This window comes from Crinia signifera, chromosome 6, assembly GCF_055691185.1.
Source record: "Crinia signifera chromosome 6, ASM5569118v1, whole genome shotgun sequence".
Classification (NCBI taxonomy): Eukaryota; Metazoa; Chordata; class Amphibia; order Anura; family Myobatrachidae; genus Crinia; species Crinia signifera.
Genome location: NC_139222.1, coordinates 51581326 through 51602129, shown reverse-complemented (window position 1 = coordinate 51602129; position 20804 = coordinate 51581326). Strand labels below are relative to the sequence as shown.

General features: G+C 39.9%; 34 non-coding genes and 9 pseudogenes across 34 annotated transcripts; all 43 read right to left on the bottom strand.

The window, feature by feature from the left end:
• Nucleotides 1–206: 206 nt before the first annotated feature.
• Nucleotides 207–325, bottom strand: LOC146015261 (5S ribosomal RNA). The gene has a single exon (XR_014448188.1). It is a non-coding gene; the product is annotated as a 5S ribosomal RNA (ribosomal RNA).
• Nucleotides 326–670: 345 nt separating this feature from the next.
• Nucleotides 671–789, bottom strand: LOC146014401 (5S ribosomal RNA). Its single transcript, XR_014447358.1, has one exon. It is a non-coding gene; the product is annotated as a 5S ribosomal RNA (ribosomal RNA).
• Nucleotides 790–1133: 344 nt separating this feature from the next.
• Nucleotides 1134–1252, bottom strand: LOC146011105 (5S ribosomal RNA; annotated as a pseudogene).
• Nucleotides 1253–1597: 345 nt separating this feature from the next.
• Nucleotides 1598–1716, bottom strand: LOC146014860 (5S ribosomal RNA). Its single transcript, XR_014447802.1, has one exon. It is a non-coding gene; the product is annotated as a 5S ribosomal RNA (ribosomal RNA).
• Nucleotides 1717–2062: 346 nt separating this feature from the next.
• Nucleotides 2063–2181, bottom strand: LOC146015191 (5S ribosomal RNA). The gene has a single exon (XR_014448119.1). It is a non-coding gene; the product is annotated as a 5S ribosomal RNA (ribosomal RNA).
• Nucleotides 2182–2526: 345 nt separating this feature from the next.
• On the bottom strand, nt 2527–2645 carry LOC146014400 (5S ribosomal RNA). The gene has a single exon (XR_014447357.1). It is a non-coding gene; the product is annotated as a 5S ribosomal RNA (ribosomal RNA).
• A 344-nt stretch (nt 2646–2989) lies between these two features.
• Nucleotides 2990–3108, bottom strand: LOC146017242 (5S ribosomal RNA). The gene has a single exon (XR_014450113.1). It is a non-coding gene; the product is annotated as a 5S ribosomal RNA (ribosomal RNA).
• Nucleotides 3109–3453: 345 nt separating this feature from the next.
• Nucleotides 3454–3572, bottom strand: LOC146011221 (5S ribosomal RNA; annotated as a pseudogene).
• Nucleotides 3573–3918: 346 nt separating this feature from the next.
• On the bottom strand, nt 3919–4037 carry LOC146017483 (5S ribosomal RNA). Its single transcript, XR_014450352.1, has one exon. It is a non-coding gene; the product is annotated as a 5S ribosomal RNA (ribosomal RNA).
• A 344-nt stretch (nt 4038–4381) lies between these two features.
• On the bottom strand, nt 4382–4500 carry LOC146015111 (5S ribosomal RNA). Its single transcript, XR_014448042.1, has one exon. It is a non-coding gene; the product is annotated as a 5S ribosomal RNA (ribosomal RNA).
• A 345-nt stretch (nt 4501–4845) lies between these two features.
• On the bottom strand, nt 4846–4964 carry LOC146014859 (5S ribosomal RNA). The gene has a single exon (XR_014447801.1). It is a non-coding gene; the product is annotated as a 5S ribosomal RNA (ribosomal RNA).
• A 346-nt stretch (nt 4965–5310) lies between these two features.
• Nucleotides 5311–5429, bottom strand: LOC146017471 (5S ribosomal RNA). The gene has a single exon (XR_014450340.1). It is a non-coding gene; the product is annotated as a 5S ribosomal RNA (ribosomal RNA).
• Nucleotides 5430–5774: 345 nt separating this feature from the next.
• On the bottom strand, nt 5775–5893 carry LOC146014399 (5S ribosomal RNA). Its single transcript, XR_014447356.1, has one exon. It is a non-coding gene; the product is annotated as a 5S ribosomal RNA (ribosomal RNA).
• A 344-nt stretch (nt 5894–6237) lies between these two features.
• Nucleotides 6238–6356, bottom strand: LOC146017241 (5S ribosomal RNA). Its single transcript, XR_014450112.1, has one exon. It is a non-coding gene; the product is annotated as a 5S ribosomal RNA (ribosomal RNA).
• A 345-nt stretch (nt 6357–6701) lies between these two features.
• LOC146011220 (5S ribosomal RNA) lies at nt 6702–6820 on the bottom strand (annotated as a pseudogene).
• Nucleotides 6821–7165: 345 nt separating this feature from the next.
• On the bottom strand, nt 7166–7284 carry LOC146017459 (5S ribosomal RNA). Its single transcript, XR_014450329.1, has one exon. It is a non-coding gene; the product is annotated as a 5S ribosomal RNA (ribosomal RNA).
• A 345-nt stretch (nt 7285–7629) lies between these two features.
• Nucleotides 7630–7748, bottom strand: LOC146014398 (5S ribosomal RNA). Its single transcript, XR_014447355.1, has one exon. It is a non-coding gene; the product is annotated as a 5S ribosomal RNA (ribosomal RNA).
• Nucleotides 7749–8092: 344 nt separating this feature from the next.
• LOC146015003 (5S ribosomal RNA) lies at nt 8093–8211 on the bottom strand. Its single transcript, XR_014447939.1, has one exon. It is a non-coding gene; the product is annotated as a 5S ribosomal RNA (ribosomal RNA).
• Nucleotides 8212–8556: 345 nt separating this feature from the next.
• LOC146014396 (5S ribosomal RNA) lies at nt 8557–8675 on the bottom strand. Its single transcript, XR_014447353.1, has one exon. It is a non-coding gene; the product is annotated as a 5S ribosomal RNA (ribosomal RNA).
• A 345-nt stretch (nt 8676–9020) lies between these two features.
• On the bottom strand, nt 9021–9139 carry LOC146014857 (5S ribosomal RNA). Its single transcript, XR_014447799.1, has one exon. It is a non-coding gene; the product is annotated as a 5S ribosomal RNA (ribosomal RNA).
• A 345-nt stretch (nt 9140–9484) lies between these two features.
• LOC146017447 (5S ribosomal RNA) lies at nt 9485–9603 on the bottom strand. The gene has a single exon (XR_014450318.1). It is a non-coding gene; the product is annotated as a 5S ribosomal RNA (ribosomal RNA).
• A 345-nt stretch (nt 9604–9948) lies between these two features.
• LOC146014395 (5S ribosomal RNA) lies at nt 9949–10067 on the bottom strand. Its single transcript, XR_014447351.1, has one exon. It is a non-coding gene; the product is annotated as a 5S ribosomal RNA (ribosomal RNA).
• A 344-nt stretch (nt 10068–10411) lies between these two features.
• LOC146017240 (5S ribosomal RNA) lies at nt 10412–10530 on the bottom strand. Its single transcript, XR_014450111.1, has one exon. It is a non-coding gene; the product is annotated as a 5S ribosomal RNA (ribosomal RNA).
• A 345-nt stretch (nt 10531–10875) lies between these two features.
• LOC146011218 (5S ribosomal RNA) lies at nt 10876–10994 on the bottom strand (annotated as a pseudogene).
• A 345-nt stretch (nt 10995–11339) lies between these two features.
• LOC146014394 (5S ribosomal RNA) lies at nt 11340–11458 on the bottom strand. Its single transcript, XR_014447350.1, has one exon. It is a non-coding gene; the product is annotated as a 5S ribosomal RNA (ribosomal RNA).
• Nucleotides 11459–11803: 345 nt separating this feature from the next.
• On the bottom strand, nt 11804–11922 carry LOC146014856 (5S ribosomal RNA). Its single transcript, XR_014447798.1, has one exon. It is a non-coding gene; the product is annotated as a 5S ribosomal RNA (ribosomal RNA).
• Nucleotides 11923–12267: 345 nt separating this feature from the next.
• Nucleotides 12268–12386, bottom strand: LOC146014852 (5S ribosomal RNA). Its single transcript, XR_014447794.1, has one exon. It is a non-coding gene; the product is annotated as a 5S ribosomal RNA (ribosomal RNA).
• Nucleotides 12387–12731: 345 nt separating this feature from the next.
• Nucleotides 12732–12850, bottom strand: LOC146014393 (5S ribosomal RNA). The gene has a single exon (XR_014447349.1). It is a non-coding gene; the product is annotated as a 5S ribosomal RNA (ribosomal RNA).
• Nucleotides 12851–13194: 344 nt separating this feature from the next.
• LOC146017238 (5S ribosomal RNA) lies at nt 13195–13313 on the bottom strand. Its single transcript, XR_014450108.1, has one exon. It is a non-coding gene; the product is annotated as a 5S ribosomal RNA (ribosomal RNA).
• Nucleotides 13314–13658: 345 nt separating this feature from the next.
• On the bottom strand, nt 13659–13777 carry LOC146011217 (5S ribosomal RNA; annotated as a pseudogene).
• Nucleotides 13778–14122: 345 nt separating this feature from the next.
• LOC146015002 (5S ribosomal RNA) lies at nt 14123–14241 on the bottom strand. Its single transcript, XR_014447938.1, has one exon. It is a non-coding gene; the product is annotated as a 5S ribosomal RNA (ribosomal RNA).
• A 345-nt stretch (nt 14242–14586) lies between these two features.
• LOC146014392 (5S ribosomal RNA) lies at nt 14587–14705 on the bottom strand. The gene has a single exon (XR_014447348.1). It is a non-coding gene; the product is annotated as a 5S ribosomal RNA (ribosomal RNA).
• A 344-nt stretch (nt 14706–15049) lies between these two features.
• On the bottom strand, nt 15050–15168 carry LOC146016138 (5S ribosomal RNA). The gene has a single exon (XR_014449037.1). It is a non-coding gene; the product is annotated as a 5S ribosomal RNA (ribosomal RNA).
• Nucleotides 15169–15513: 345 nt separating this feature from the next.
• On the bottom strand, nt 15514–15622 carry LOC146011546 (5S ribosomal RNA; annotated as a pseudogene).
• Nucleotides 15623–15967: 345 nt separating this feature from the next.
• On the bottom strand, nt 15968–16086 carry LOC146014779 (5S ribosomal RNA). Its single transcript, XR_014447723.1, has one exon. It is a non-coding gene; the product is annotated as a 5S ribosomal RNA (ribosomal RNA).
• Nucleotides 16087–16431: 345 nt separating this feature from the next.
• LOC146011246 (5S ribosomal RNA) lies at nt 16432–16550 on the bottom strand (annotated as a pseudogene).
• Nucleotides 16551–16895: 345 nt separating this feature from the next.
• On the bottom strand, nt 16896–17014 carry LOC146010856 (5S ribosomal RNA; annotated as a pseudogene).
• Nucleotides 17015–17360: 346 nt separating this feature from the next.
• On the bottom strand, nt 17361–17479 carry LOC146017435 (5S ribosomal RNA). Its single transcript, XR_014450307.1, has one exon. It is a non-coding gene; the product is annotated as a 5S ribosomal RNA (ribosomal RNA).
• Nucleotides 17480–17824: 345 nt separating this feature from the next.
• Nucleotides 17825–17943, bottom strand: LOC146010881 (5S ribosomal RNA; annotated as a pseudogene).
• A 344-nt stretch (nt 17944–18287) lies between these two features.
• On the bottom strand, nt 18288–18406 carry LOC146017237 (5S ribosomal RNA). Its single transcript, XR_014450107.1, has one exon. It is a non-coding gene; the product is annotated as a 5S ribosomal RNA (ribosomal RNA).
• Nucleotides 18407–18751: 345 nt separating this feature from the next.
• LOC146016097 (5S ribosomal RNA) lies at nt 18752–18870 on the bottom strand. The gene has a single exon (XR_014448999.1). It is a non-coding gene; the product is annotated as a 5S ribosomal RNA (ribosomal RNA).
• Nucleotides 18871–19215: 345 nt separating this feature from the next.
• LOC146016482 (5S ribosomal RNA) lies at nt 19216–19334 on the bottom strand. The gene has a single exon (XR_014449374.1). It is a non-coding gene; the product is annotated as a 5S ribosomal RNA (ribosomal RNA).
• Nucleotides 19335–19680: 346 nt separating this feature from the next.
• Nucleotides 19681–19799, bottom strand: LOC146014093 (5S ribosomal RNA). Its single transcript, XR_014447049.1, has one exon. It is a non-coding gene; the product is annotated as a 5S ribosomal RNA (ribosomal RNA).
• Nucleotides 19800–20804: the final 1005 nt, after the last annotated feature.

The following is a 20804-nucleotide window of genomic DNA, read 5'->3' as shown; positions in this document are numbered from 1 at the left end:
GGGTCTTAAATTAAACTACTAAACAGGCTCAACACTGTTTAGCTGCCAAAAGCAGTTGGAATTGGGCCTAAACAGTGTGGTAAGTCTTTAGGAGATGGCTATTGTTTCAGTTTGACCTCTTCCAAATGTCTGTACTGGCAATAAAAAGAAAAAGTTTCCAATTTAAATAGCTAGAGAATAAAAACAATTTGCCAGTAATGTAAAAAAACCTACAGCACCTGGTGTTCCCATGTGGTCTCCCACCCAAGTACTAACCAGGCCCAACACTGCTTAGCTTCCAAGATCAGACGAGATTGGGCCTATCCAATGTGGTATGGCTGAAGGTGAGTTAAAAGCTTTTTTTTGCCCTCTTCTACTTCTATCACCAGGTAAGCTAATACAAAAGTTTCCTAACTGTATTGGCTTACTGAAAAAAATCATGTGTTGGTAATGTAAAAAGACCTACAGGACATGATATTAGCAGGGGGTCTTAAATTAAACTACAAAAGAGGCTCAACACTGTTTAGCTGCCAAAAGCAGTTGGAATTGAGCCTAAACAGTGTGGTAAGTCTTTAGGTGATGGCTATTGTGTCTGTTTGACCTCTTCCAAATGTCTGTGCTGGCAATAAAAAGAAAAAGTTTCCAATATAAATAGCTAGAGAATAAAAACAATTTGCCAGTAATGTGAAAAAACCTACAGCACCTGGTGTTCCCAGTTGGTCTCCCACCCAAGTACTAACCAGGCCCAACACTGCTTAGCTTCCAAGATCAGACGAGATTGGGCCTATCCAATGTGGTATGGCTGTAGGTGAGTTAAAAGCACTTTTTTGCCCTCTTCTACTTCTATCACCTGGTAAGCTAATACAAAAGTTTCCTAACTGTATTGGCTTACTGAAAAAAATCATGTGTTGGTAATGTAAAAAGAACTACAGGACATGATATTAGCAGGGGGTCTTAAATTAAACTACAAAAGAGGCTCAACACTCTTTAGCTGCCAAAAGCAGTTGGAATTGAGCCTAAACAGTGTGGTAAGTCTTTAGGTGATGGCTATTGTGTCTGTTTGACCTCTTCCAAATGTCTGTGCTGGCAATAAAAAGAAAAAGTTTCCAATATAAATAGCTAGAGAATAAAAACAATTTGCCAGTAATGTGAAAAACCTACAGCACCTGGTAGTCCCAGGTGGTCTCCCACCCAAGTACTAACCAGGCCCAACACTGCTTAGCTTCCAAGATCAGACGAGATTGGGCCTATCCAATGTGGTATGACTGTATTTGAGATACAGGCACTTTTTTGCCCTCTTCTACTTCTATCACCAGGTAAGCTAATACAAAAGTTTCCTAACTGTATTGGCTTACTAAAAAAAATCATGTGTTGGTAATGTAAAAAGACCTACAGGACATTATATTAGCAGGGGGGCTTAAATTAAACTACAAAAGAGGCTCAACACTGTTTAGCTGCCAAAAGCAGTTGGAATTGAGCCTAAACAGTGTGGTAAGTCTTTAGGTGATGGCTATTGTGTCTGTTTGACCTCTTCCAAATGTCTGTGCTGGCAATAAAAAGAAAAAGTTTCCAATTTAAATAGCTAGAGAATAAAAACAATTTGCCAGTAATGTGAAAAAACCTACAGCACCTGGTGTTCCCAGGTGGTCTCCCTCCCAAGTACTAACCAGGCCCAACACTGCTTAGCTTCCAAGATCAGACGAGATTGGGCCTATCCAATGTGGTATGGCTGTAGGTGAGATACAGGCACTTTTTTGCCCTCTTCTACTTCTATCACCAGGTAAGCTAATAAAAAAGTTTCCTAACTGTATTGGCTTACTGAAAAAAAATCATGTGTTGGTAATGTAAAAAGACCTACAGGACATGATATTAGCAGAGGGTCTTAAATTAAACTACTAAACAGGCTCAACACTGTTTAGCTGCCAAAAGCAGTTGGAATTGGGCCTAAACAGTGTGGTAAGTCTTTAGGAGATGGCTATTGTTTCAGTTTGACCTCTTCCAAATGTCTGTACTGGCAATAAAAAGAAAAAGTTTCCAATTTAAATAGCTAGAGAATAAAAACAATTTGCCAGTAATGTGAAAAAACCTACAGCACCTGGTGTTCCCATGTGGTCTTCCACCCAAGTACTAACCAGGCCCAACACTGCTTAGCTTCCAAGATCAGACGAGATTGGGCCTATCCAATGTGGTATGGCTGTAGGTGAGTTAAAAGCTTTTTTTTGCCCTCTTCTACTTCTATCACCAGGTAAGCTAATACAAAAGTTTCCTAACTGTATTGGCTTACTGAAAAAAATCATGTGTTGGTAATGTAAAAAGACCTACAGGACATGATATTAGCAGGGGGTCTTAAATTAAACTACAAAAGAGGCTCAACACTGTTTAGCTGCCAAAAGCAGTTGGAATTGAGCCTAAACAGTGTGGTAAGTCTTTAGGTGATGGCTATTGTGTCTGTTTGACCTCTTCCAAATGTCTGTGCTGGCAATAAAAAGAAAAAGTTTCCAATATAAATAGCTAGAGAATAAAAACAATTTGCCAGTAATGTGAAAAAACCTACAGCACCTGGTGTTCCCAGTTGGTCTCCCACCCAAGTACTAACCAGGCCCAACACTGCTTAGCTTCCAAGATCAGACGAGATTGGGCCTATCCAATGTGGTATGGCTGTAGGTGAGTTAAAAGCACTTTTTTGCCCTCTTCTACTTCTATCACCTGGTAAGCTAATACAAAAGTTTCCTAACTGTATTGGCTTACAGGAAAAAATCATGTGTTGGTAATGTAAAAAGACCTACAGGACATGATATTAGCAGGGGGTCTTAAATTAAACTACAAAAGAGGCTCAACACTGTTTAGCTGCCAAAAGCAGTTGGAATTGAGCCTAAACAGTGTGGTAAGTCTTTAGGTGATGGCTATTGTGTCTGTTTGACCTCTTCCAAATGTCTGTGCTGGCAATAAATAGAAAAAGTTTCCAATATAAATAGCTAGAGAATAAAAACAATTTGCCAGTAATGTGAAAAACCTACAGCACCTGGTAGTCCCAGGTGGACTCCCACCCAAGTACTAACCAGGCCCAACACTGCTTAGCTTCCAAGATCAGACGAGATTGGGCCTATCCAATGTGGTATGGCTGTAGGTGAGATACAGGCACTTTTTTGCCCTCTTCTACTTCTATCACCAGGTAAGCTAATACAAAAGTTTCCTAACTGTATTGGCTTACTAAAAAAAATCATGTGTTGGTAATGTAAAAAGACCTACAGGACATGATATTAGCAGGGGGGCTTAAATTAAACTACAAAAGAGGCTCAACACTGTTTAGCTGCCAAAAGCAGTTGGAATTGAGCCTAAACAGTGTGGTAAGTCTTTAGGTGATGGCTATTGTGTCTGTTTGACCTCTTCCAAATGTCTGTGCTGGCAATAAAAAGAAAAAGTTTCCAATTTAAATAGCTAGAGAATAAAAACAATTTGCCAGTAATGTGAAAAAACCTACAGCACATGGTGTTCCCAGGTGGTCTCCCACCCAAGTACTAACCAGGCCCAACACTGCTTAGCTTCCAAGATTAGACGAGATTGGGCCTATCCAATGTGGTATGGCTGTGGGTTAGATAAAGGCCCTTTTTTGCCCTCTTCTACTTCTATCACCAGGTAAGCTAATAAAAAAGTTTCCTAACTGTATTGGCTTACTGAAAAAAATCATGTGTTGGTAATGTAAAAAGACCTACAGGACATGATATTAGCAGAGGGTCTTAAATTAAACTACTAAACAGGCTCAACACTGTTTAGCTGCCAAAAGCAGTTGGAATTGGGCCTAAACAGTGTGGTAAGTCTTTAGGAGATGGCTATTGTTTCAGTTTGACCTCTTCCAAATGTCTGTGCTGGCAATAAAAATAAAAAAGTTTCCAATATAAATAGCTAGAGAATAAAAACAATTTGCCAGTAATGTGAAAAAACCTACAGCACCTGGTGTTCCCATGTGGTCTCCCACCCAAGTACTAACCAGGCCCAACACTGCTTAGCTTCCAAGATCAGACGAGATTGGGCCTATCCAATGTGGTATGGCTGTAGGTGAATTAAATCTTTTTTTTGCCCTCTTCTACTTCTATCACCAGGTAAGCTAATACAAAAGTTTCCTAACTGTATTGGCTTACTGAAAAAAATCATGTGTTGGTAATGTAAAAAGAACTACAGGACATGATATTAGCAGGGGGTCTTAAATTAAACTACAAAAGAGGATCAACACTGTTTAGCTGCCAAAAGCAGTTGGAATTGAGCCTAAACAGTGTGGTAAGTCTTTAGGTGATGGCTATTGTGTCTGTTTGACCTCTTCCAAATGTCTGTGCTGGCAATAAAAAGAAAAAGTTTCCAATATAAATAGCTAGAGAATAAAAACAATTTGAAAGTAATGTGAAAAAACCTACAGCACCTGGTGTTCCCAGGTGGTCTCCCTTCCAAGTACTAACCAGGCCCAACACTGCTTAGCTTCCAAGATCAGACGAGATTGGGCCTATCCAATGTGGTATGACTGTAGGTGAGATACAGGCACTTTTTTGCCCTCTTCTACTTCTATCACCAGGTAAGCTAATACAAAAGTTTCCTAACTGTATTGGCTTACTAAAAAAAATCATGTGTTGGTAATGTAAAAAGACCTACAGGACATTATATTAGCAGGGGGGCTTAAATTAAACTACAAAAGAGGCTCAACACTGTTTAGCTGCCAAAAGCAGTTGGAATTGAGCCTAAACAGTGTGGTAAGTCTTTAGGTGATGGCTATTGTGTCTGTTTGACCTCTTCCAAATGTCTGTGCTGGCAATAAAAAGAAAAAGTTTCCAATTTAAATAGCTAGAGAATAAAAACAATTTGCCAGTAATGTGAAAAAACCTACAGCACCTGGTGTTCCCAGGTGGTCTCCCTCCCAAGTACTAACCAGGCCCAACACTGCTTAGCTTCCAAGATCAGACGAGATTGGGCCTATCCAATGTGGTATGGCTGTAGGTGAGATACAGGCACTTTTTTGCCCTCTTCTACTTCTATCACCAGGTAAGCTAATAAAAAAGTTTCCTAACTGTATTGGCTTACTGAAAAAAAATCATGTGTTGGTAATGTAAAAAGACCTACAGGACATGATATTAGCAGAGGGTCTTAAATTAAACTACTAAACAGGCTCAACACTGTTTAGCTGCCAAAAGCAGTTGGAATTGGGCCTAAACAGTGTGGTAAGTCTTTAGGAGATGGCTATTGTTTCAGTTTGACCTCTTCCAAATGTCTGTACTGGCAATAAAAAGAAAAAGTTTCCAATTTAAATAGCTAGAGAATAAAAACAATTTGCCAGTAATGTGAAAAAACCTACAGCACCTGGTGTTCCCATGTGGTCTCCCACCCAAGTACTAACCAGGCCCAACACTGCTTAGCTTCCAAGATCAGACGAGATTGGGCCTATCCAATGTGGTATGGCTGTAGGTGAGTTAAAAGCTTTTTTTTGCCCTCTTCTACTTCTATCACCAGGTAAGCTAATACAAAAGTTTCCTAACTGTATTGGCTTACTGAAAAAAATCATGTGTTGGTAATGTAAAAAGACCTACAGGACATGATATTAGCAGGGGGTCTTAAATTAAACTACAAAAGAGGCTCAACACTGTTTAGCTGCCAAAAGCAGTTGGAATTGAGCCTAAACAGTGTGGTAAGTCTTTAGGTGATGGCTATTGTGTCTGTTTGACCTCTTCCAAATGTCTGTGCTGGCAATAAAAAGAAAAAGTTTCCAATATAAATAGCTAGAGAATAAAAACAATTTGCCAGTAATGTGAAAAAACCTACAGCACCTGGTGTTCCCAGTTGGTCTCCCACCCAAGTACTAACCAGGCCCAACACTGCTTAGCTTCCAAGATCAGACGAGATTGGGCCTATCCAATGTGGTATGGCTGTAGGTGAGTTAAAAGCACTTTTTTGCCCTCTTCTACTTCTATCACCTGGTAAGCTAATACAAAAGTTTCCTAACTGTATTGGCTTACAGGAAAAAATCATGTGTTGGTAATGTAAAAAGACCTACAGGACATGATATTAGCAGGGGGTCTTAAATTAAACTACAAAAGAGGCTCAACACTGTTTAGCTGCCAAAAGCAGTTGGAATTGAGCCTAAACAGTGTGGTAAGTCTTTAGGTGATGGCTATTGTGTCTGTTTGACCTCTTCCAAATGTCTGTGCTGGCAATAAATAGAAAAAGTTTCCAATATAAATAGCTAGAGAATAAAAACAATTTGCCAGTAATGTGAAAAACCTACAGCACCTGGTAGTCCCAGGTGGACTCCCACCCAAGTACTAACCAGGCCCAACACTGCTTAGCTTCCAAGATCAGACGAGATTGGGCCTATCCAATGTGGTATGGCTGTAGGTGAGATACAGGCACTTTTTTGCCCTCTTCTACTTCTATCACCAGGTAAGCTAATACAAAAGTTTCCTAACTGTATTGGCTTACTAAAAAAAATCATGTGTTGGTAATGTAAAAAGACCTACAGGACATGATATTAGCAGGGGGGCTTAAATTAAACTACAAAAGAGGCTCAACACTGTTTAGCTGCCAAAAGCAGTTGGAATTGAGCCTAAACAGTGTGGTAAGTCTTTAGGTGATGGCTATTGTGTCTGTTTGACCTCTTCCAAATGTCTGTGCTGGCAATAAAAAGAAAAAGTTTCCAATTTAAATAGCTAGAGAATAAAAACAATTTGCCAGTAATGTGAAAAAACCTACAGCACATGGTGTTCCCAGGTGGTCTCCCACCCAAGTACTAACCAGGCCCAACACTGCTTAGCTTCCAAGATTAGACGAGATTGGGCCTATCCAATGTGGTATGGCTGTGGGTTAGATAAAGGCACTTTTTTGCCCTCTTCTACTTCTATCACCAGGTAAGCTAATAAAAAAGTTTCCTAACTGTATTGGCTTACTGAAAAAAATCATGTGTTGGTAATGTAAAAAGACCTACAGGACATGATATTAGCAGAGGGTCTTAAATTAAACTACTAAACAGGCTCAACACTGTTTAGCTGCCAAAAGCAGTTGGAATTGGGCCTAAACAGTGTGGTAAGTCTTTAGGAGATGGCTATTGTTTCAGTTTGACCTCTTCCAAATGTCTGTACTGGCAATAAAAAGAAAAAGTTTCCAATTTAAATAGCTAGAGAATAAAAACAATTTGCCAGTAATGTGAAAAAACCTACAGCACCTGGTGTTCCCATGTGGTCTCCCACCCAAGTACTAACCAGGCCCAACACTGCTTAGCTTCCAAGATCAGACGAGATTGGGCCTATCCAATGTGGTATGGCTGTAGGTGAGTTAAAAGCTTTTTTTTGCCCTCTTCTACTTCTATCACCAGGTAAGCTAATACAAAAGTTTCCTAACTGTATTGGCTTACTGAAAAAAATCATGTGTTGGTAATGTAAAAAGACCTACAGGACATGATATTAGCAGGGGGTCTTAAATTAAACTACAAAAGAGGCTCAACACTGTTTAGCTGCCAAAAGCAGTTGGAATTGAGCCTAAACAGTGTGGTAAGTCTTTAGGTGATGGCTATTGTGTCTGTTTGACCTCTTCCAAATGTCTGTGCTGGCAATAAAAAGAAAAAGTTTCCAATATAAATAGCTAGAGAATAAAAACAATTTGCCAGTAATGTGAAAAAACCTACAGCACCTGGTGTTCCCAGTTGGTCTCCCACCCAAGTACTAACCAGGCCCAACACTGCTTAGCTTCCAAGATCAGACGAGATTGGGCCTATCCAATGTGGTATGGCTGTAGGTGAGTTAAAAGCACTTTTTTGCCCTCTTCTACTTCTATCACCTGGTAAGCTAATACAAAAGTTTCCTAACTGTATTGGCTTACTGAAAAAAATCATGTGTTGGTAATGTAAAAAGACCTACAGGACATGATATTAGCAGAGGGTCTTAAATTAAACTACTAAACAGGCTCAACACTGTTTAGCTGCCAAAAGCAGTTGGAATTGGGCCTAAACAGTGTGGTAAGTTTTAGGAGATGGCTATTGTTTCAGTTTGACCTCTTCCAAATGTCTGTACTGGCAATAAAAAGAAAAAGTTTCCAATATAAATAGCTAGAGAATAAAAACAATTTGCCAGTAATGTGAAAAAACCTACAGCACCTGGTGTTCCCATGTGGTCTCCCACCCAAGTACTAACCAGGCCCAACACTGCTTAGCTTCCAAGATCAGACGAGATTGGGCCTATCCAATGTAGTATGGCTGTAGGTGAGTTAAAAGCTTTTTTTTGCCCTCTTCTACTTCTATCACCAGGTAAGCTAATACAAAAGTTTCCTAACTGTATTGGCTTACTGAAAAAAATCATGTGTTGGTAATGTAAAAAGACCTACAGGACATGATATTAGCAGGGGGTCTTAAATTAAACTACAAAAGAGGCTCAACACTGTTTAGCTGCCAAAAGCAGTTGGAATTGAGCCTAAACAGTGTGGTAAGTCTTTAGGTGATGGCTATTGTGTCTGTTTGACCTCTTCCAAATGTCTGTGCTGGCAATAAAAAGAAAAAGTTTCCAATATAAATAGCTAGAGAATAAAAACAATTTTCCAGTAATGTGAAAAAACCTACAGCACCTGGTGTTCCCAGTTGGTCTCCCACCCAAGTACTAACCAGGCCCAACACTGCTTAGCTTCCAAGATCAGACGAGATTGGGCCTATCCAATGTGGTATGGCTGTAGGTGAGTTAAAAGCACTTTTTTGCCCTCTTCTACTTCTATCACCTGGTAAGCTAATACAAAAGTTTCCTAACTGTATTGGCTTACTAAAAAAAATCATGTGTTGGTAATGTAAAAAGACCTACAGGACATTATATTAGCAGGGGGGCTTAAATTAAACTACAAAAGAGGCTCAACACTGTTTAGCTGCCAAAAGCAGTTGGAATTGAGCCTAAACAGTGTGGTAAGTCTTTAGGTGATGGCTATTGTGTCTGTTTGACCTCTTCCAAATGTCTGTGCTGGCAATAAAAAGAAAAAGTTTCCAATTTAAATAGCTAGAGAATAAAAACAATTTGCCAGTAATGTGAAAAAACCTACAGCACCTGGTGTTCCCAGGTGGTCTCCCTCCCAAGTACTAACCAGGCCCAACACTGCTTAGCTTCCAAGATCAGACGAGATTGGGCCTATCCAATGTGGTATGGCTGTAGGTGAGATACAGGCACTTTTTTGCCCTCTTCTACTTCTATCACCAGGTAAGCTAATAAAAAAGTTTCCTAACTGTATTGGCTTACTGAAAAAAATCATGTGTTGGTAATGTAAAAAGACCTACAGGACATGATATTAGCAGAGGGTCTTAAATTAAACTACTAAACAGGCTCAACACTGTTTAGCTGCCAAAAGCAGTTGGAATTGGGCCTAAACAGTGTGGTAAGTCTTTAGGAGATGGCTATTGTTTCAGTTTGACCTCTTCCAAATGTCTGTACTGGCAATAAAAAGAAAAAGTTTCCAATTTAAATAGCTAGAGAATAAAAACAATTTGCCAGTAATGTGAAAAAACCTACAGCACCTGGTGTTCCCATGTGGTCTCCCACCCAAGTACTAACCAGGCCCAACACTGCTTAGCTTCCAAGATCAGACGAGATTGGGCCTATCCAATGTGGTATGGCTGTAGGTGAGTTAAAAGCTTTTTTTTGCCCTCTTCTACTTCTATCACCAGGTAAGCTAATACAAAAGTTTCCTAACTGTATTGGCTTACTGAAAAAAATCATGTGTTGGTAATGTAAAAAGACCTACAGGACATGATATTAGCAGGGGGTCTTAAATTAAACTACAAAAGAGGCTCAACACTGTTTAGCTGCCAAAAGCAGTTGGAATTGAGCCTAAACAGTGTGGTAAGTCTTTAGGTGATGGCTATTGTGTCTGTTTGACCTCTTCCAAATGTCTGTGCTGGCAATAAAAAGAAAAAGTTTCCAATATAAATAGCTAGAGAATAAAAACAATTTGCCAGTAATGTGAAAAAACCTACAGCACCTGGTGTTCCCAGTTGGTCTCCCACCCAAGTACTAACCAGGCCCAACACTGCTTAGCTTCCAAGATCAGACGAGATTGGGCCTATCCAATGTGGTATGGCTGTAGGTGAGTTAAAAGCACTTTTTTGCCCTCTTCTACTTCTATCACCTGGTAAGCTAATACAAAAGTTTCCTAACTGTATTGGCTTACCGGAAAAAATCATGTGTTGGTAATGTAAAAAGACCTACAGGACATGATATTAGCAGGGGGTCTTAAATTAAACTACAAAAGAGGCTCAACACTGTTTAGCTGCCAAAAGCAGTTGGAATTGAGCCTAAACAGTGTGGTAAGTCTTTAGGTGATGGCTATTGTGTCTGTTTGACCTCTTCCAAATGTCTGTGCTGGCAATAAATAGAAAAAGTTTCCAATATAAATAGCTAGAGAATAAAAACAATTTGCCAGTAATGTGAAAAACCTACAGCACCTGGTAGTCCCAGGTGGACTCCCACCCAAGTACTAACCAGGCCCAACACTGCTTAGCTTCCAAGATCAGACGAGATTGGGCCTATCCAATGTGGTATGGCTGTAGGTGAGATACAGGCACTTTTTTGCCCTCTTCTACTTCTATCACCAGGTAAGCTAATACAAAAGTTTCCTAACTGTATTGGCTTACTAAAAAAAATCATGTGTTGGTAATGTAAAAAGACCTACAGGACATGATATTAGCAGGGGGGCTTAAATTAAACTACAAAAGAGGCTCAACACTGTTTAGCTGCCAAAAGCAGTTGGAATTGAGCCTAAACAGTGTGGTAAGTCTTTAGGTGATGGCTATTGTGTCTGTTTGACCTCTTCCAAATGTCTGTGCTGGCAATAAAAAGAAAAAGTTTCCAATTTAAATAGCTAGAGAATAAAAACAATTTGCCAGTAATGTGAAAAAACCTACAGCACATGGTGTTCCCAGGTGGTCTCCCACCCAAGTACTAACCAGGCCCAACACTGCTTAGCTTCCAAGATTAGACGAGATTGGGCCTATCCAATGTGGTATGGCTGTGGGTTAGATAAAGGCACTTTTTTGCCCTCTTCTACTTCTATCACCAGGTAAGCTAATAAAAAAGTTTCCTAACTGTATTGGCTTACTGAAAAAAATCATGTGTTGGTAATGTAAAAAGACCTACAGGACATGATATTAGCAGAGGGTCTTAAATTAAACTACTAAACAGGCTCAACACTGTTTAGCTGCCAAAAGCAGTTGGAATTGAGCCTAAACAGTGTGGTAAGTCTTTAGGTGATGGCTATTGTGTCTGTTTGACCTCTTCCAAATGTCTGTGCTGGCAATAAAAAGAAAAAGTTTCCAATATAAATAGCTAGAGAATAAAAACAATTTTCCAGTAATGTGAAAAAACCTACAGCACCTGGTGTTCCCAGTTGGTCTCCCACCCAAGTACTAACCAGGCCCAACACTGCTTAGCTTCCAAGATCAGACGAGATTGGGCCTATCCAATGTGGTATGGCTGTAGGTGAGTTAAAAGCACTTTTTTGCCCTCTTCTACTTCTATCACCTGGTAAGCTAATACAAAAGTTTCCTAACTGTATTGGCTTACTAAAAAAAATCATGTGTTGGTAATGTAAAAAGACCTACAGGACATTATATTAGCAGGGGGGCTTAAATTAAACTACAAAAGAGGCTCAACACTGTTTAGCTGCCAAAAGCAGTTGGAATTGAGCCTAAACAGTGTGGTAAGTCTTTAGGTGATGGCTATTGTGTCTGTTTGACCTCTTCCAAATGTCTGTGCTGGCAATAAAAAGAAAAAGTTTCCAATTTAAATAGCTAGAGAATAAAAACAATTTGCCAGTAATGTGAAAAAACCTACAGCACCTGGTGTTCCCAGGTGGTCTCCCTCCCAAGTACTAACCAGGCCCAACACTGCTTAGCTTCCAAGATCAGACGAGATTGGGCCTATCCAATGTGGTATGGCTGTAGGTGAGATACAGGCACTTTTTTGCCCTCTTCTACTTCTATCACCAGGTAAGCTAATAAAAAAGTTTCCTAACTGTATTGGCTTACTGAAAAAAATCATGTGTTGGTAATGTAAAAAGACCTACAGGACATGATATTAGCAGAGGGTCTTAAATTAAACTACTAAACAGGCTCAACACTGTTTAGCTGCCAAAAGCAGTTGGAATTGGGCCTAAACAGTGTGGTAAGTCTTTAGGAGATGGCTATTGTTTCAGTTTGACCTCTTCCAAATGTCTGTACTGGCAATAAAAAGAAAAAGTTTCCAATTTAAATAGCTAGAGAATAAAAACAATTTGCCAGTAATGTGAAAAAACCTACAGCACCTGGTGTTCCCATGTGGTCTCCCACCCAAGTACTAACCAGGCCCAACACTGCTTGGCTTCCAAGATCAGACGAGATTGGGCCTATCCAATGTGGTATGGCTGTAGGTGAGTTAAAAGCTTTTTTTTGCCCTCTTCTACTTCTATCACCAGGTAAGCTAATACAAAAGTTTCCTAACTGTATTGGCTTACTGAAAAAAATCATGTGTTGGTAATGTAAAAAGACCTACAGGACATGATATTAGCAGGGGGTCTTAAATTAAACTACAAAAGAGGCTCAACACTGTTTAGCTGCCAAAAGCAGTTGGAATTGAGCCTAAACAGTGTGGTAAGTCTTTAGGTGATGGCTATTGTGTCTGTTTGACCTCTTCCAAATGTCTGTGCTGGCAATAAAAAAAAAAAGTTTCCAATATAAATAGCTAGAGAATAAAAACAATTTGCCAGTAATGTGAAAAAACCTACAGCACCTGGTGTTCCCAGTTGGTCTCCCACCCAAGTACTAACCAGGCCCAACACTGCTTAGCTTCCAAGATCAGACGAGATTGGGCCTATCCAATGTGGTATGGCTGTAGGTGAGTTAAAAGCACTTTTTTGCCCTCTTCTACTTCTATCACCTGGTAAGCTAATACAAAAGTTTCCTAACTGTATTGGCTTACCGGAAAAAATCATGTGTTGGTAATGTAAAAAGACCTACAGGACATGATATTAGCAGGGGGTCTTAAATTAAACTACAAAAGAGGCTCAACACTGTTTAGCTGCCAAAAGCAGTTGGAATTGAGCCTAAACAGTGTGGTAAGTCTTTAGGTGATGGCTATTGTGTCTGTTTGACCTCTTCCAAATGTCTGTGCTGGCAATAAATTGAAAAAGTTTCCAATATAAATAGCTAGAGAATAAAAACAATTTGCCAGTAATGTGAAAAACCTACAGCACCTGGTAGTCCCAGGTGGACTCCCACCCAAGTACTAACCAGGCCCAACACTGCTTAGCTTCCAAGATCAGACGAGATTGGGCCTATCCAATGTGGTATGGCTGTAGGTGAGATACAGGCACTTTTTTGCCCTCTTCTACTTCTATCACCAGGTAAGCTAATACAAAAGTTTCCTAACTGTATTGGCTTACTAAAAAAAATCATGTGTTGGTAATGTAAAAAGACCTACAGGACATGATATTAGCAGGGGGGCTTAAATTAAACTACAAAAGAGGCTCAACACTGTTTAGCTGCCAAAAGCAGTTGGAATTGAGCCTAAACAGTGTGGTAAGTCTTTAGGTGATGGCTATTGTGTCTGTTTGACCTCTTCCAAATGTCTGTGCTGGCAATAAAAAGAAAAAGTTTCCAATTTAAATAGCTAGAGAATAAAAACAATTTGCCAGTAATGTGAAAAAACCTACAGCACATGGTGTTCCCAGGTGGTCTCCCACCCAAGTACTAACCAGGCCCAACACTGCTTAGCTTCCAAGATTAGACGAGATTGGGCCTATCCAATGTGGTATGGCTGTGGGTTAGATAAAGGCACTTTTTTGCCCTCTTCTACTTCTATCACCAGGTAAGCTAATAAAAAAGTTTCCTAACTGTATTGGCTTACTAAAAAAAATCATGTGTTGGTAATGTAAAAAGACCTACAGGACATGATATTAGCAGGGGGGCTTAAATTAAACTACAAAAGAGGCTCAACACTGTTTAGCTGCCAAAAGCAGTTGGAATTGGGCCTAAACAGTGTGGTAAGTCTTTAGGAGATGGCTATTGTTTCAGTTTGACCTCTTCCAAATGTCTGTACTGGCAATAAAAAGAAAAAGTTTCCAATTTAAATAGCTAGAGAATAAAAACAATTTGCCAATAATGTGAAAAAACCTACAGCACCTGGTGTTCCCATGTGGTCTCCCACCCAAGTACTAACCAGGCCCAACACTGCTTAGCTTCCAAGATCAGACGAGATTGGGCCTATCCAATGTAGTATGGCTGTAGGTGAGTTAAAAGCTTTTTTTTGCCCTCTTCTACTTCTATCACCAGGTAAGCTAATACAAAAGTTTCCTAACTGTATTGGCTTACTGAAAAAAATCATGTGTTGGTAATGTAAAAAGACCTACAGGACATGATATTAGCAGGGGGTCTTAAATTAAACTACAAAAGAGGCTCAACACTGTTTAGCTGCTAAAAGCAGTTGGAATTGAGCCTAAACAGTGTGGTAAGTCTTTAGGTGATGGCTATTGTGTCTGTTTGACCTCTTCCAAATGTCTGTGCTGGCAATAAAAAGAAAAAGTTTCCAATATAAATAGCTAGAGAATAAAAACAATTTGCCAGTAATGTGAAAAAACCTACAGCACCTGGTGTTCCCAGTTGGTCTCCCACCCAAGTACTAACCAGGCCCAACACTGCTTAGCTTCCAAGATCAGACGAGATTGGGCCTATCCAATGTGGTATGGCTGTAGGTGAGTTAAAAGCACTTTTTTGCCCTCTTCTACTTCTATCACCTGGTAAGCTAATACAAAAGTTTCCTAACTGTATTGGCTTACTGAAAAAAATCATGTGTTGGTAATGTAAAAAGAACTACAGGACATGATATTAGCAGGGGGTCTTAAATTAAACTACAAAAGAGGCTCAACACTGTTTAGCTGCCAAAAGCAGTTGGAATTGAGCCTAAACAGTGTGGTAAGTCTTTAGGTGATGGCTATTGTGTCTGTTTGACCTCTTCCAAATGTCTGTGCTGGCAATAAAAAGAAAAAGTTTCCAATATAAATAGCTAGAGAATAAAAACAATTTGCCAGTAATGTGAAAAACCTACAGCACCTGGTAGTCCCAGGTGGTCTCCCACCCAAGTACTAACCAGGCCCAACACTGCTTAGCTTCCAAGATCAGACGAGATTGGGCCTATCCAATGTGGTATGGCTGTAGGTGAGATAAAGGCACTTTTTTGCCCTCTTCTACTTCTATCACCAGGTAAGCTAATACAAAAGTTTCCTAACTGTATTGGCTTACTAAAAAAAATCATGTGTTGGTAATGTAAAAAGACCTACAGGACATGATATTAGCAGGGGGGCTTAAATTAAACTACAAAAGAGGCTCAACACTGTTTAGCTGCCAAAAGCAGTTGGAATTGAGCCTAAACAGTGTGGTAAGTCTTTAGGTGATGGCTATTGTGTCTGTTTGACCTCTTCCAAATGTCTGTGCTGGCAATAAAAAGAAAAAGTTTCCAATTTAAATAGCTAGAGAATAAAAACAATTTGCCAGTAATGTGAAAAAACCTACAGCACCTGGTGTTCCCAGGTGGTCTCCCTCCCAAGTACTAACCAGGCCCAACACTGCTTAGCTTCCAAGATCAGGCCTATCCAATGTGGTATGGCTGTAGGTGAGATACAGGCACTTTTTTGCCCTCTTCTACTTCTATCACCAGGTAAGCTAATAAAAAAGTTTCCTAACTGTATTGGCTTACTGAAAAAAATCATGTGTTGGTAATGTAAAAAGACCTACAGGACATGATATTAGCAGAGGGTCTTAAATTAAACTACTAAACAGGCTCAACACTGTTTAGCTGCCAAAAGCAGTTGGAATTGGGCCTAAACAGTGTGGTAAGTCTTTAGGTGATGGCTATTGTGTCTGTTTGACCTCTTCCAAATGTCTGTACTGGCAATAAAAAGAAAAAGTTTCCAATTTAAATAGCTAGAGAATAAAAACAATTTGCCTGTAATGTGAAAAAACCTACAGCACCTGGTGTTCCCATGTGGTCTCCCACCCAAGTACTAACCAGGCCCAACACTGCTTAGCTTCCAAGATCAGACGAGATTGGGCTTATCCAATGTGGTAGGGCTGTAGGTGAGATACAGGCACTTTTTTGCCCTCTTCTACTTCTATCACCAGGTAAGCTAATATAAAAGTTTCCTAACTGTATTGGCTTACTAAAAAAAATCATGTGTTGGTAATGTAAAAAGACCTACAGGACATGATATTAGCAGGGGGTCTTAAATGAAACTACAAAAGAGGCTCAACACTGTTTAGCTGCCAAAAGCAGTTGGAATTGAGCCTAAACAGTGTGGTAAGTCTTTAGGTGATGGCTATTGTGTCTGTTTGACCTCTTCCAAATGTCTGTGCTGGCAATAAAAAGAAAACGTTTCCAATTTAAATAGCTAGAGAATAAAAACAATTTTCCTGTAATGTGAAAAAACCTACAACACCTGGTGTTCCCATGTGGTCTCCCACCCAAGTACTAACCAGGCCCAACACTGCTAAGCTTCAAAGATCAGACGAGATTGGGCCTATGCAATGTGGTATGGCTGTAGGTGAGATACAGGCACTTTTTTGCCCTCTTCTACTTCTATCACCAGGTAAGCTAATAAAAAAGTTTCCTAACTGTATTGGCTTACTGAAAAAAATCATGTGTTGGTAATGTAAAAAGACCTACAGGACATGATATTAGCAGGGGGTCTTAAATTAAACTACAAAAGAGGCTCAACACTGTTTAGCTGCCAAAAGCAGTTGGAATTGGGCCTAAACAGTGTGTTTAGTCTTTAGGTGATGGCTATTGTGTCTGTTTGACCTCTTCCAAATGTCTGTACTGGCAATAAAAAGAAAAAGTTTCCAATTTAAATAGCTAGAGAATAAAAACAATTTGCCTGTAATGTGAAAAAACCTACAGCACCTGGTGTTCCCATGTTGTCTCCCACCCAAGTACTAACCAGGCCCAACACTGCTTAGCTTCCAAGATCAGACGAGATTGGGCCTATCTAATGTGGTATGGCTGTAGGTGAAATACAGGCACTTTTTTGCCCTCTTCTACTTCTATCACCAGGTAAGCTAATAAAAAAGTTTCCTAACTGTATTGGCTTACTGAAAAAAAATCATGTGTTGGTAATGTAAAAAGACCTACAGGACATGATATTAGCAGGGGGTCTTAAATTAAACTACTAAAGAGGCTCAACACTGTTTAGCTGCCAAAAGCAGTTGGAATTGGGCCTAAACAGTGTGTTTAGTCATTAGGTGATGGCTATTGTGTCTGTTTGACCTCTTCCAAATGTCTGTACTGGCAATAAAAAGAAAAAGTTTCCAATTTAAATAGCTAGAGAATAAAAACAATTTGCCTGTAATGTGAAAAAACCTACAGCACCTGGTGTTCCCATGTGGTCTCCCACCCAAGTACTAACCAGGCCCAACACTGCTTAGCTTCCAAGATCAGACGAGATTGGGCCTATCCAATGTGGTATGGCTGTAGGTGAGATACAGGCACTTTTTTGCCCTCTTCTACTTCTATCACCAGGTAAGCTAATAAATAAGTTTCCTAACTGTATTGGCGTACTGAAAAAAATCATGTGTTGGTAATGTAAAAAGACCTACAGGACATGATATTAGCAGGGGGTCTTAAATTAAACTACTAAAGAGGCTCAACACTGTTTAGCTGCCAAAAGCAGTTGGAATTGGGCCCAAACAGTGTGGTAAGTCTTTAGGTGATGGCTATTGTGTCTGTTTGACCTCTTCCAAATGTCTGTACTGGCAATAAAAAGAAAAAGTTTCCAATTTAAATAGCTAGAGAATAAAAACAATTTGCCAGTAATGTGAAAAAACCTACAGCACTTGGTGTTCCCATGTGGGCTCCCACCCAAGTACTAACCAGGCCCAACACTGCTTAGCTTCCAAGATCAGACGAGATTGGGCCTATCCAATGTGGTATGGCTGTAGTTGAGTTAAAAGCACTTTTTTGCCCTCTTCTACTTCTATCACCTGGTAAGCTAATACAAAAGTTTCCTAACTGTATTGGCTTACTGAAAAAAATCATGTGTTGGTAATGTAAAAAGACCTACAGGACATGATATTAGCAGGGGGTCTTAAATTAAACTACAAAAGAGGCTCAACACTGTTTAGCTGCCAAAAGCAGTTGGAATTGAGCCTAAACAGTGTGGTAAGTCTTTAGGTGATGGCTATTGTGTCTGTTTGACCTCTTCCAAATGTCTGTGCTGGCAATAAAAAGAAAAAGTTTCCAATATAAATAGCTAGAGAATAAAAACAATTTGCCAGTAATGTGAAAAACCTACAGCACCTGGTAGTCCCAGGTGGACTCCCACCCAAGTACTAACCAGGCCCAACACTGCTTAGCTTCCAAGATCAGACGAGATTGGGCCTATCCAATGTGGTATGGCTGTAGGTGAGATACAGGCACTTTTTTGCCCTCTTCTACTTCTATCACCAGGTAAGCTAATACAAAAGTTTCCTAACTGTATTGGCTTACTAAAAAAAATCATGTGTTGGTAATGTAAAAAGACCTACAGGACATGATATTAGCAGGGGGGCTTAAATTAAACTACAAAAGAGGCTCAACACTGTTTAGCTGCCAAAAGTAGTTGGAATTGAGCCTAAACAGTGTGGTAAGTCTTTAGGTGATGGCTATTGTGTCTGTTTGACCTCTTCCAAATGTCTGTGCTGGCAATAAAAAGAAAAAGTTTCCAATTTAAATAGCTAGAGAATAAAAACAATTTGCCAGTAATGTGAAAAAACCTACAGCACCTGGTGTTCCCAGGTGGTCTCCCACCCAAGTACTAACCAGGCCCAACACTGCTTAGCTTCCAAGATTAGACGAGATTGGGCCTATCCAATGTGGTATGGCTGTAGGTTAGATACAGGCACTTTTTTGCCCTCTTCTACTTCTATCACCAGGTAAGCTAATAAAAAAGTTTCCTAACTGTATTGGCTTACTGAAAAAAATCATGTGTTGGTAATGTAAAAAGACCTACAGGACATGATATTAGCAGAGGGTCTTAAAATAAACTAGTAAACAGGCTCAACACTGTTTAGCTGCCAAAAGCAGTTGGAATTGGGCCTAAACAGTGTGGTAAGTCTTTAGGTGATGGCTATTGTGTCTGTTTGACCTCTTCCAAATGTCTGTACTGGCAATAAAAAGAAAAAGTTTCCAATTTAAATAGCTAGAGAATAAAAACAATTTGCCTGTAATGTGAAAAAACCTACAGCACCTGGTGTTCCCATGTGGTCTCCCACCCAAGTACTAACCAGGCCCAACACTGCTAAGCTTCCAAGATCAGACGAGATTGGGCCTATCCAATGTGGTATGGCTGTAGGTGAGATACAGGCAATTTTTTGCCCTCTTCTACTTCTATCACCAGGTAAGCTAATTAAAAAAGTTTCCTAACTATATTGGCTTACTGAAAAAAATCATGTGTTGGTAATGTAAAAAGACCTACAGGACATTATATTAGCAGGGGGTCTTAAATTAAACTACTAAAGAGGCTCAACACTGTTTAGCTGCCAAAAGCAGTTGGAATTGGGCCTAAACAGTGTGGTAAGTCTTTAGGTGATGGCTATTGTGTCTGTTTGACCTCTTCCAAATGTCAGTGCTGGCAATAAAAAGAAAAAGTTTCCAATTTAAATAGCTAGAGAATAAAAACAATTTGCCAGTAATGTGAAAAAACCTACAGCACCTGGTGTTCCCATTTGGTCTCCCACCCAAGTACTAACCAGGCCCAACACTGCTTAACTTCCAAGATCAGACGAGATTGGGCCTATCCAATGTGGTATGGCTGTAGGTGAGATACAGGCACTTTTTTGCCCTCTTCTGCTTCTATCACCAGGTAAGCTAATAAAAAAGTTTCCTAACTGTATTGGATTACTGAAAAAAATCATGTGTTGGTAATGTAAAAAGACCTACAGGACATGATATTAGCAGGGGGTCTTAAATTAAACTACTAAAGAGGCTCAACACTGTTTAGCTGCCAAAAGCAGTTGGAATTGGGCCTAAACAGTGTGGTAAGTCTTTAGGTGATGGCTATTGTGTCTGTTTGACCTCTTCCAAATGTCTGTGCTGGCAATAAAAAGAAAAACTTTCCAATTTAAATAGCTAGAGAATAAAAACAATTTGCAAGTAATGTGAAAAAACCTACAGCACCTGGTGTTTCCACGTGGTCTCCCACCCAAGTACTAACCAGGCCCAACACTGCTTAGCTTCCATGAGTTAGCAGGTTATTCGGGAAGTAAGTCCTGATATTTTTGGAGGTTGCAGGGGCCACTACACCATTCAAAATAGGCAGGCTTTAGCATATGCAGTTAGGCCCTGTAGGTTGATTTTAGCTAAAAAGTGCCCCAAACACTCAAACAGGCTTGTATCTGGGAAGGGAAAATATGGCAAACATGACTTAGACACCAAATAAAGCACTGTATGCCATGTTTCCAAATTTTTATGCACAGTGGTTACAGCATGAAGCGAATGCATATGAATAAACAAAAGTACATTGCATTAAACAAGTCCACTGAGCGTCCCAAAATGGCTGGCCTGCCTGCTTTCATCCATCAATTGTTCTATATTTTTCATTACCCAATGAGCTGAGGTGGAATCTTAGCCAGTGGTACCATCAGGGAGGTATGTAAAGCACTTTAGGCTAGACAGCCAATCAGCTGCCAGCTTCCATCTGTCAATCAAATACAGCAGCAATTTGAAAGCTGCCCATTGATCAGCAGGCCCTTTATGACATCACAGACAGACCCTCAGAACTATCTGTGCATGTCTAATGGCTGGCTGTCAGTTGGGCGGGTGGGT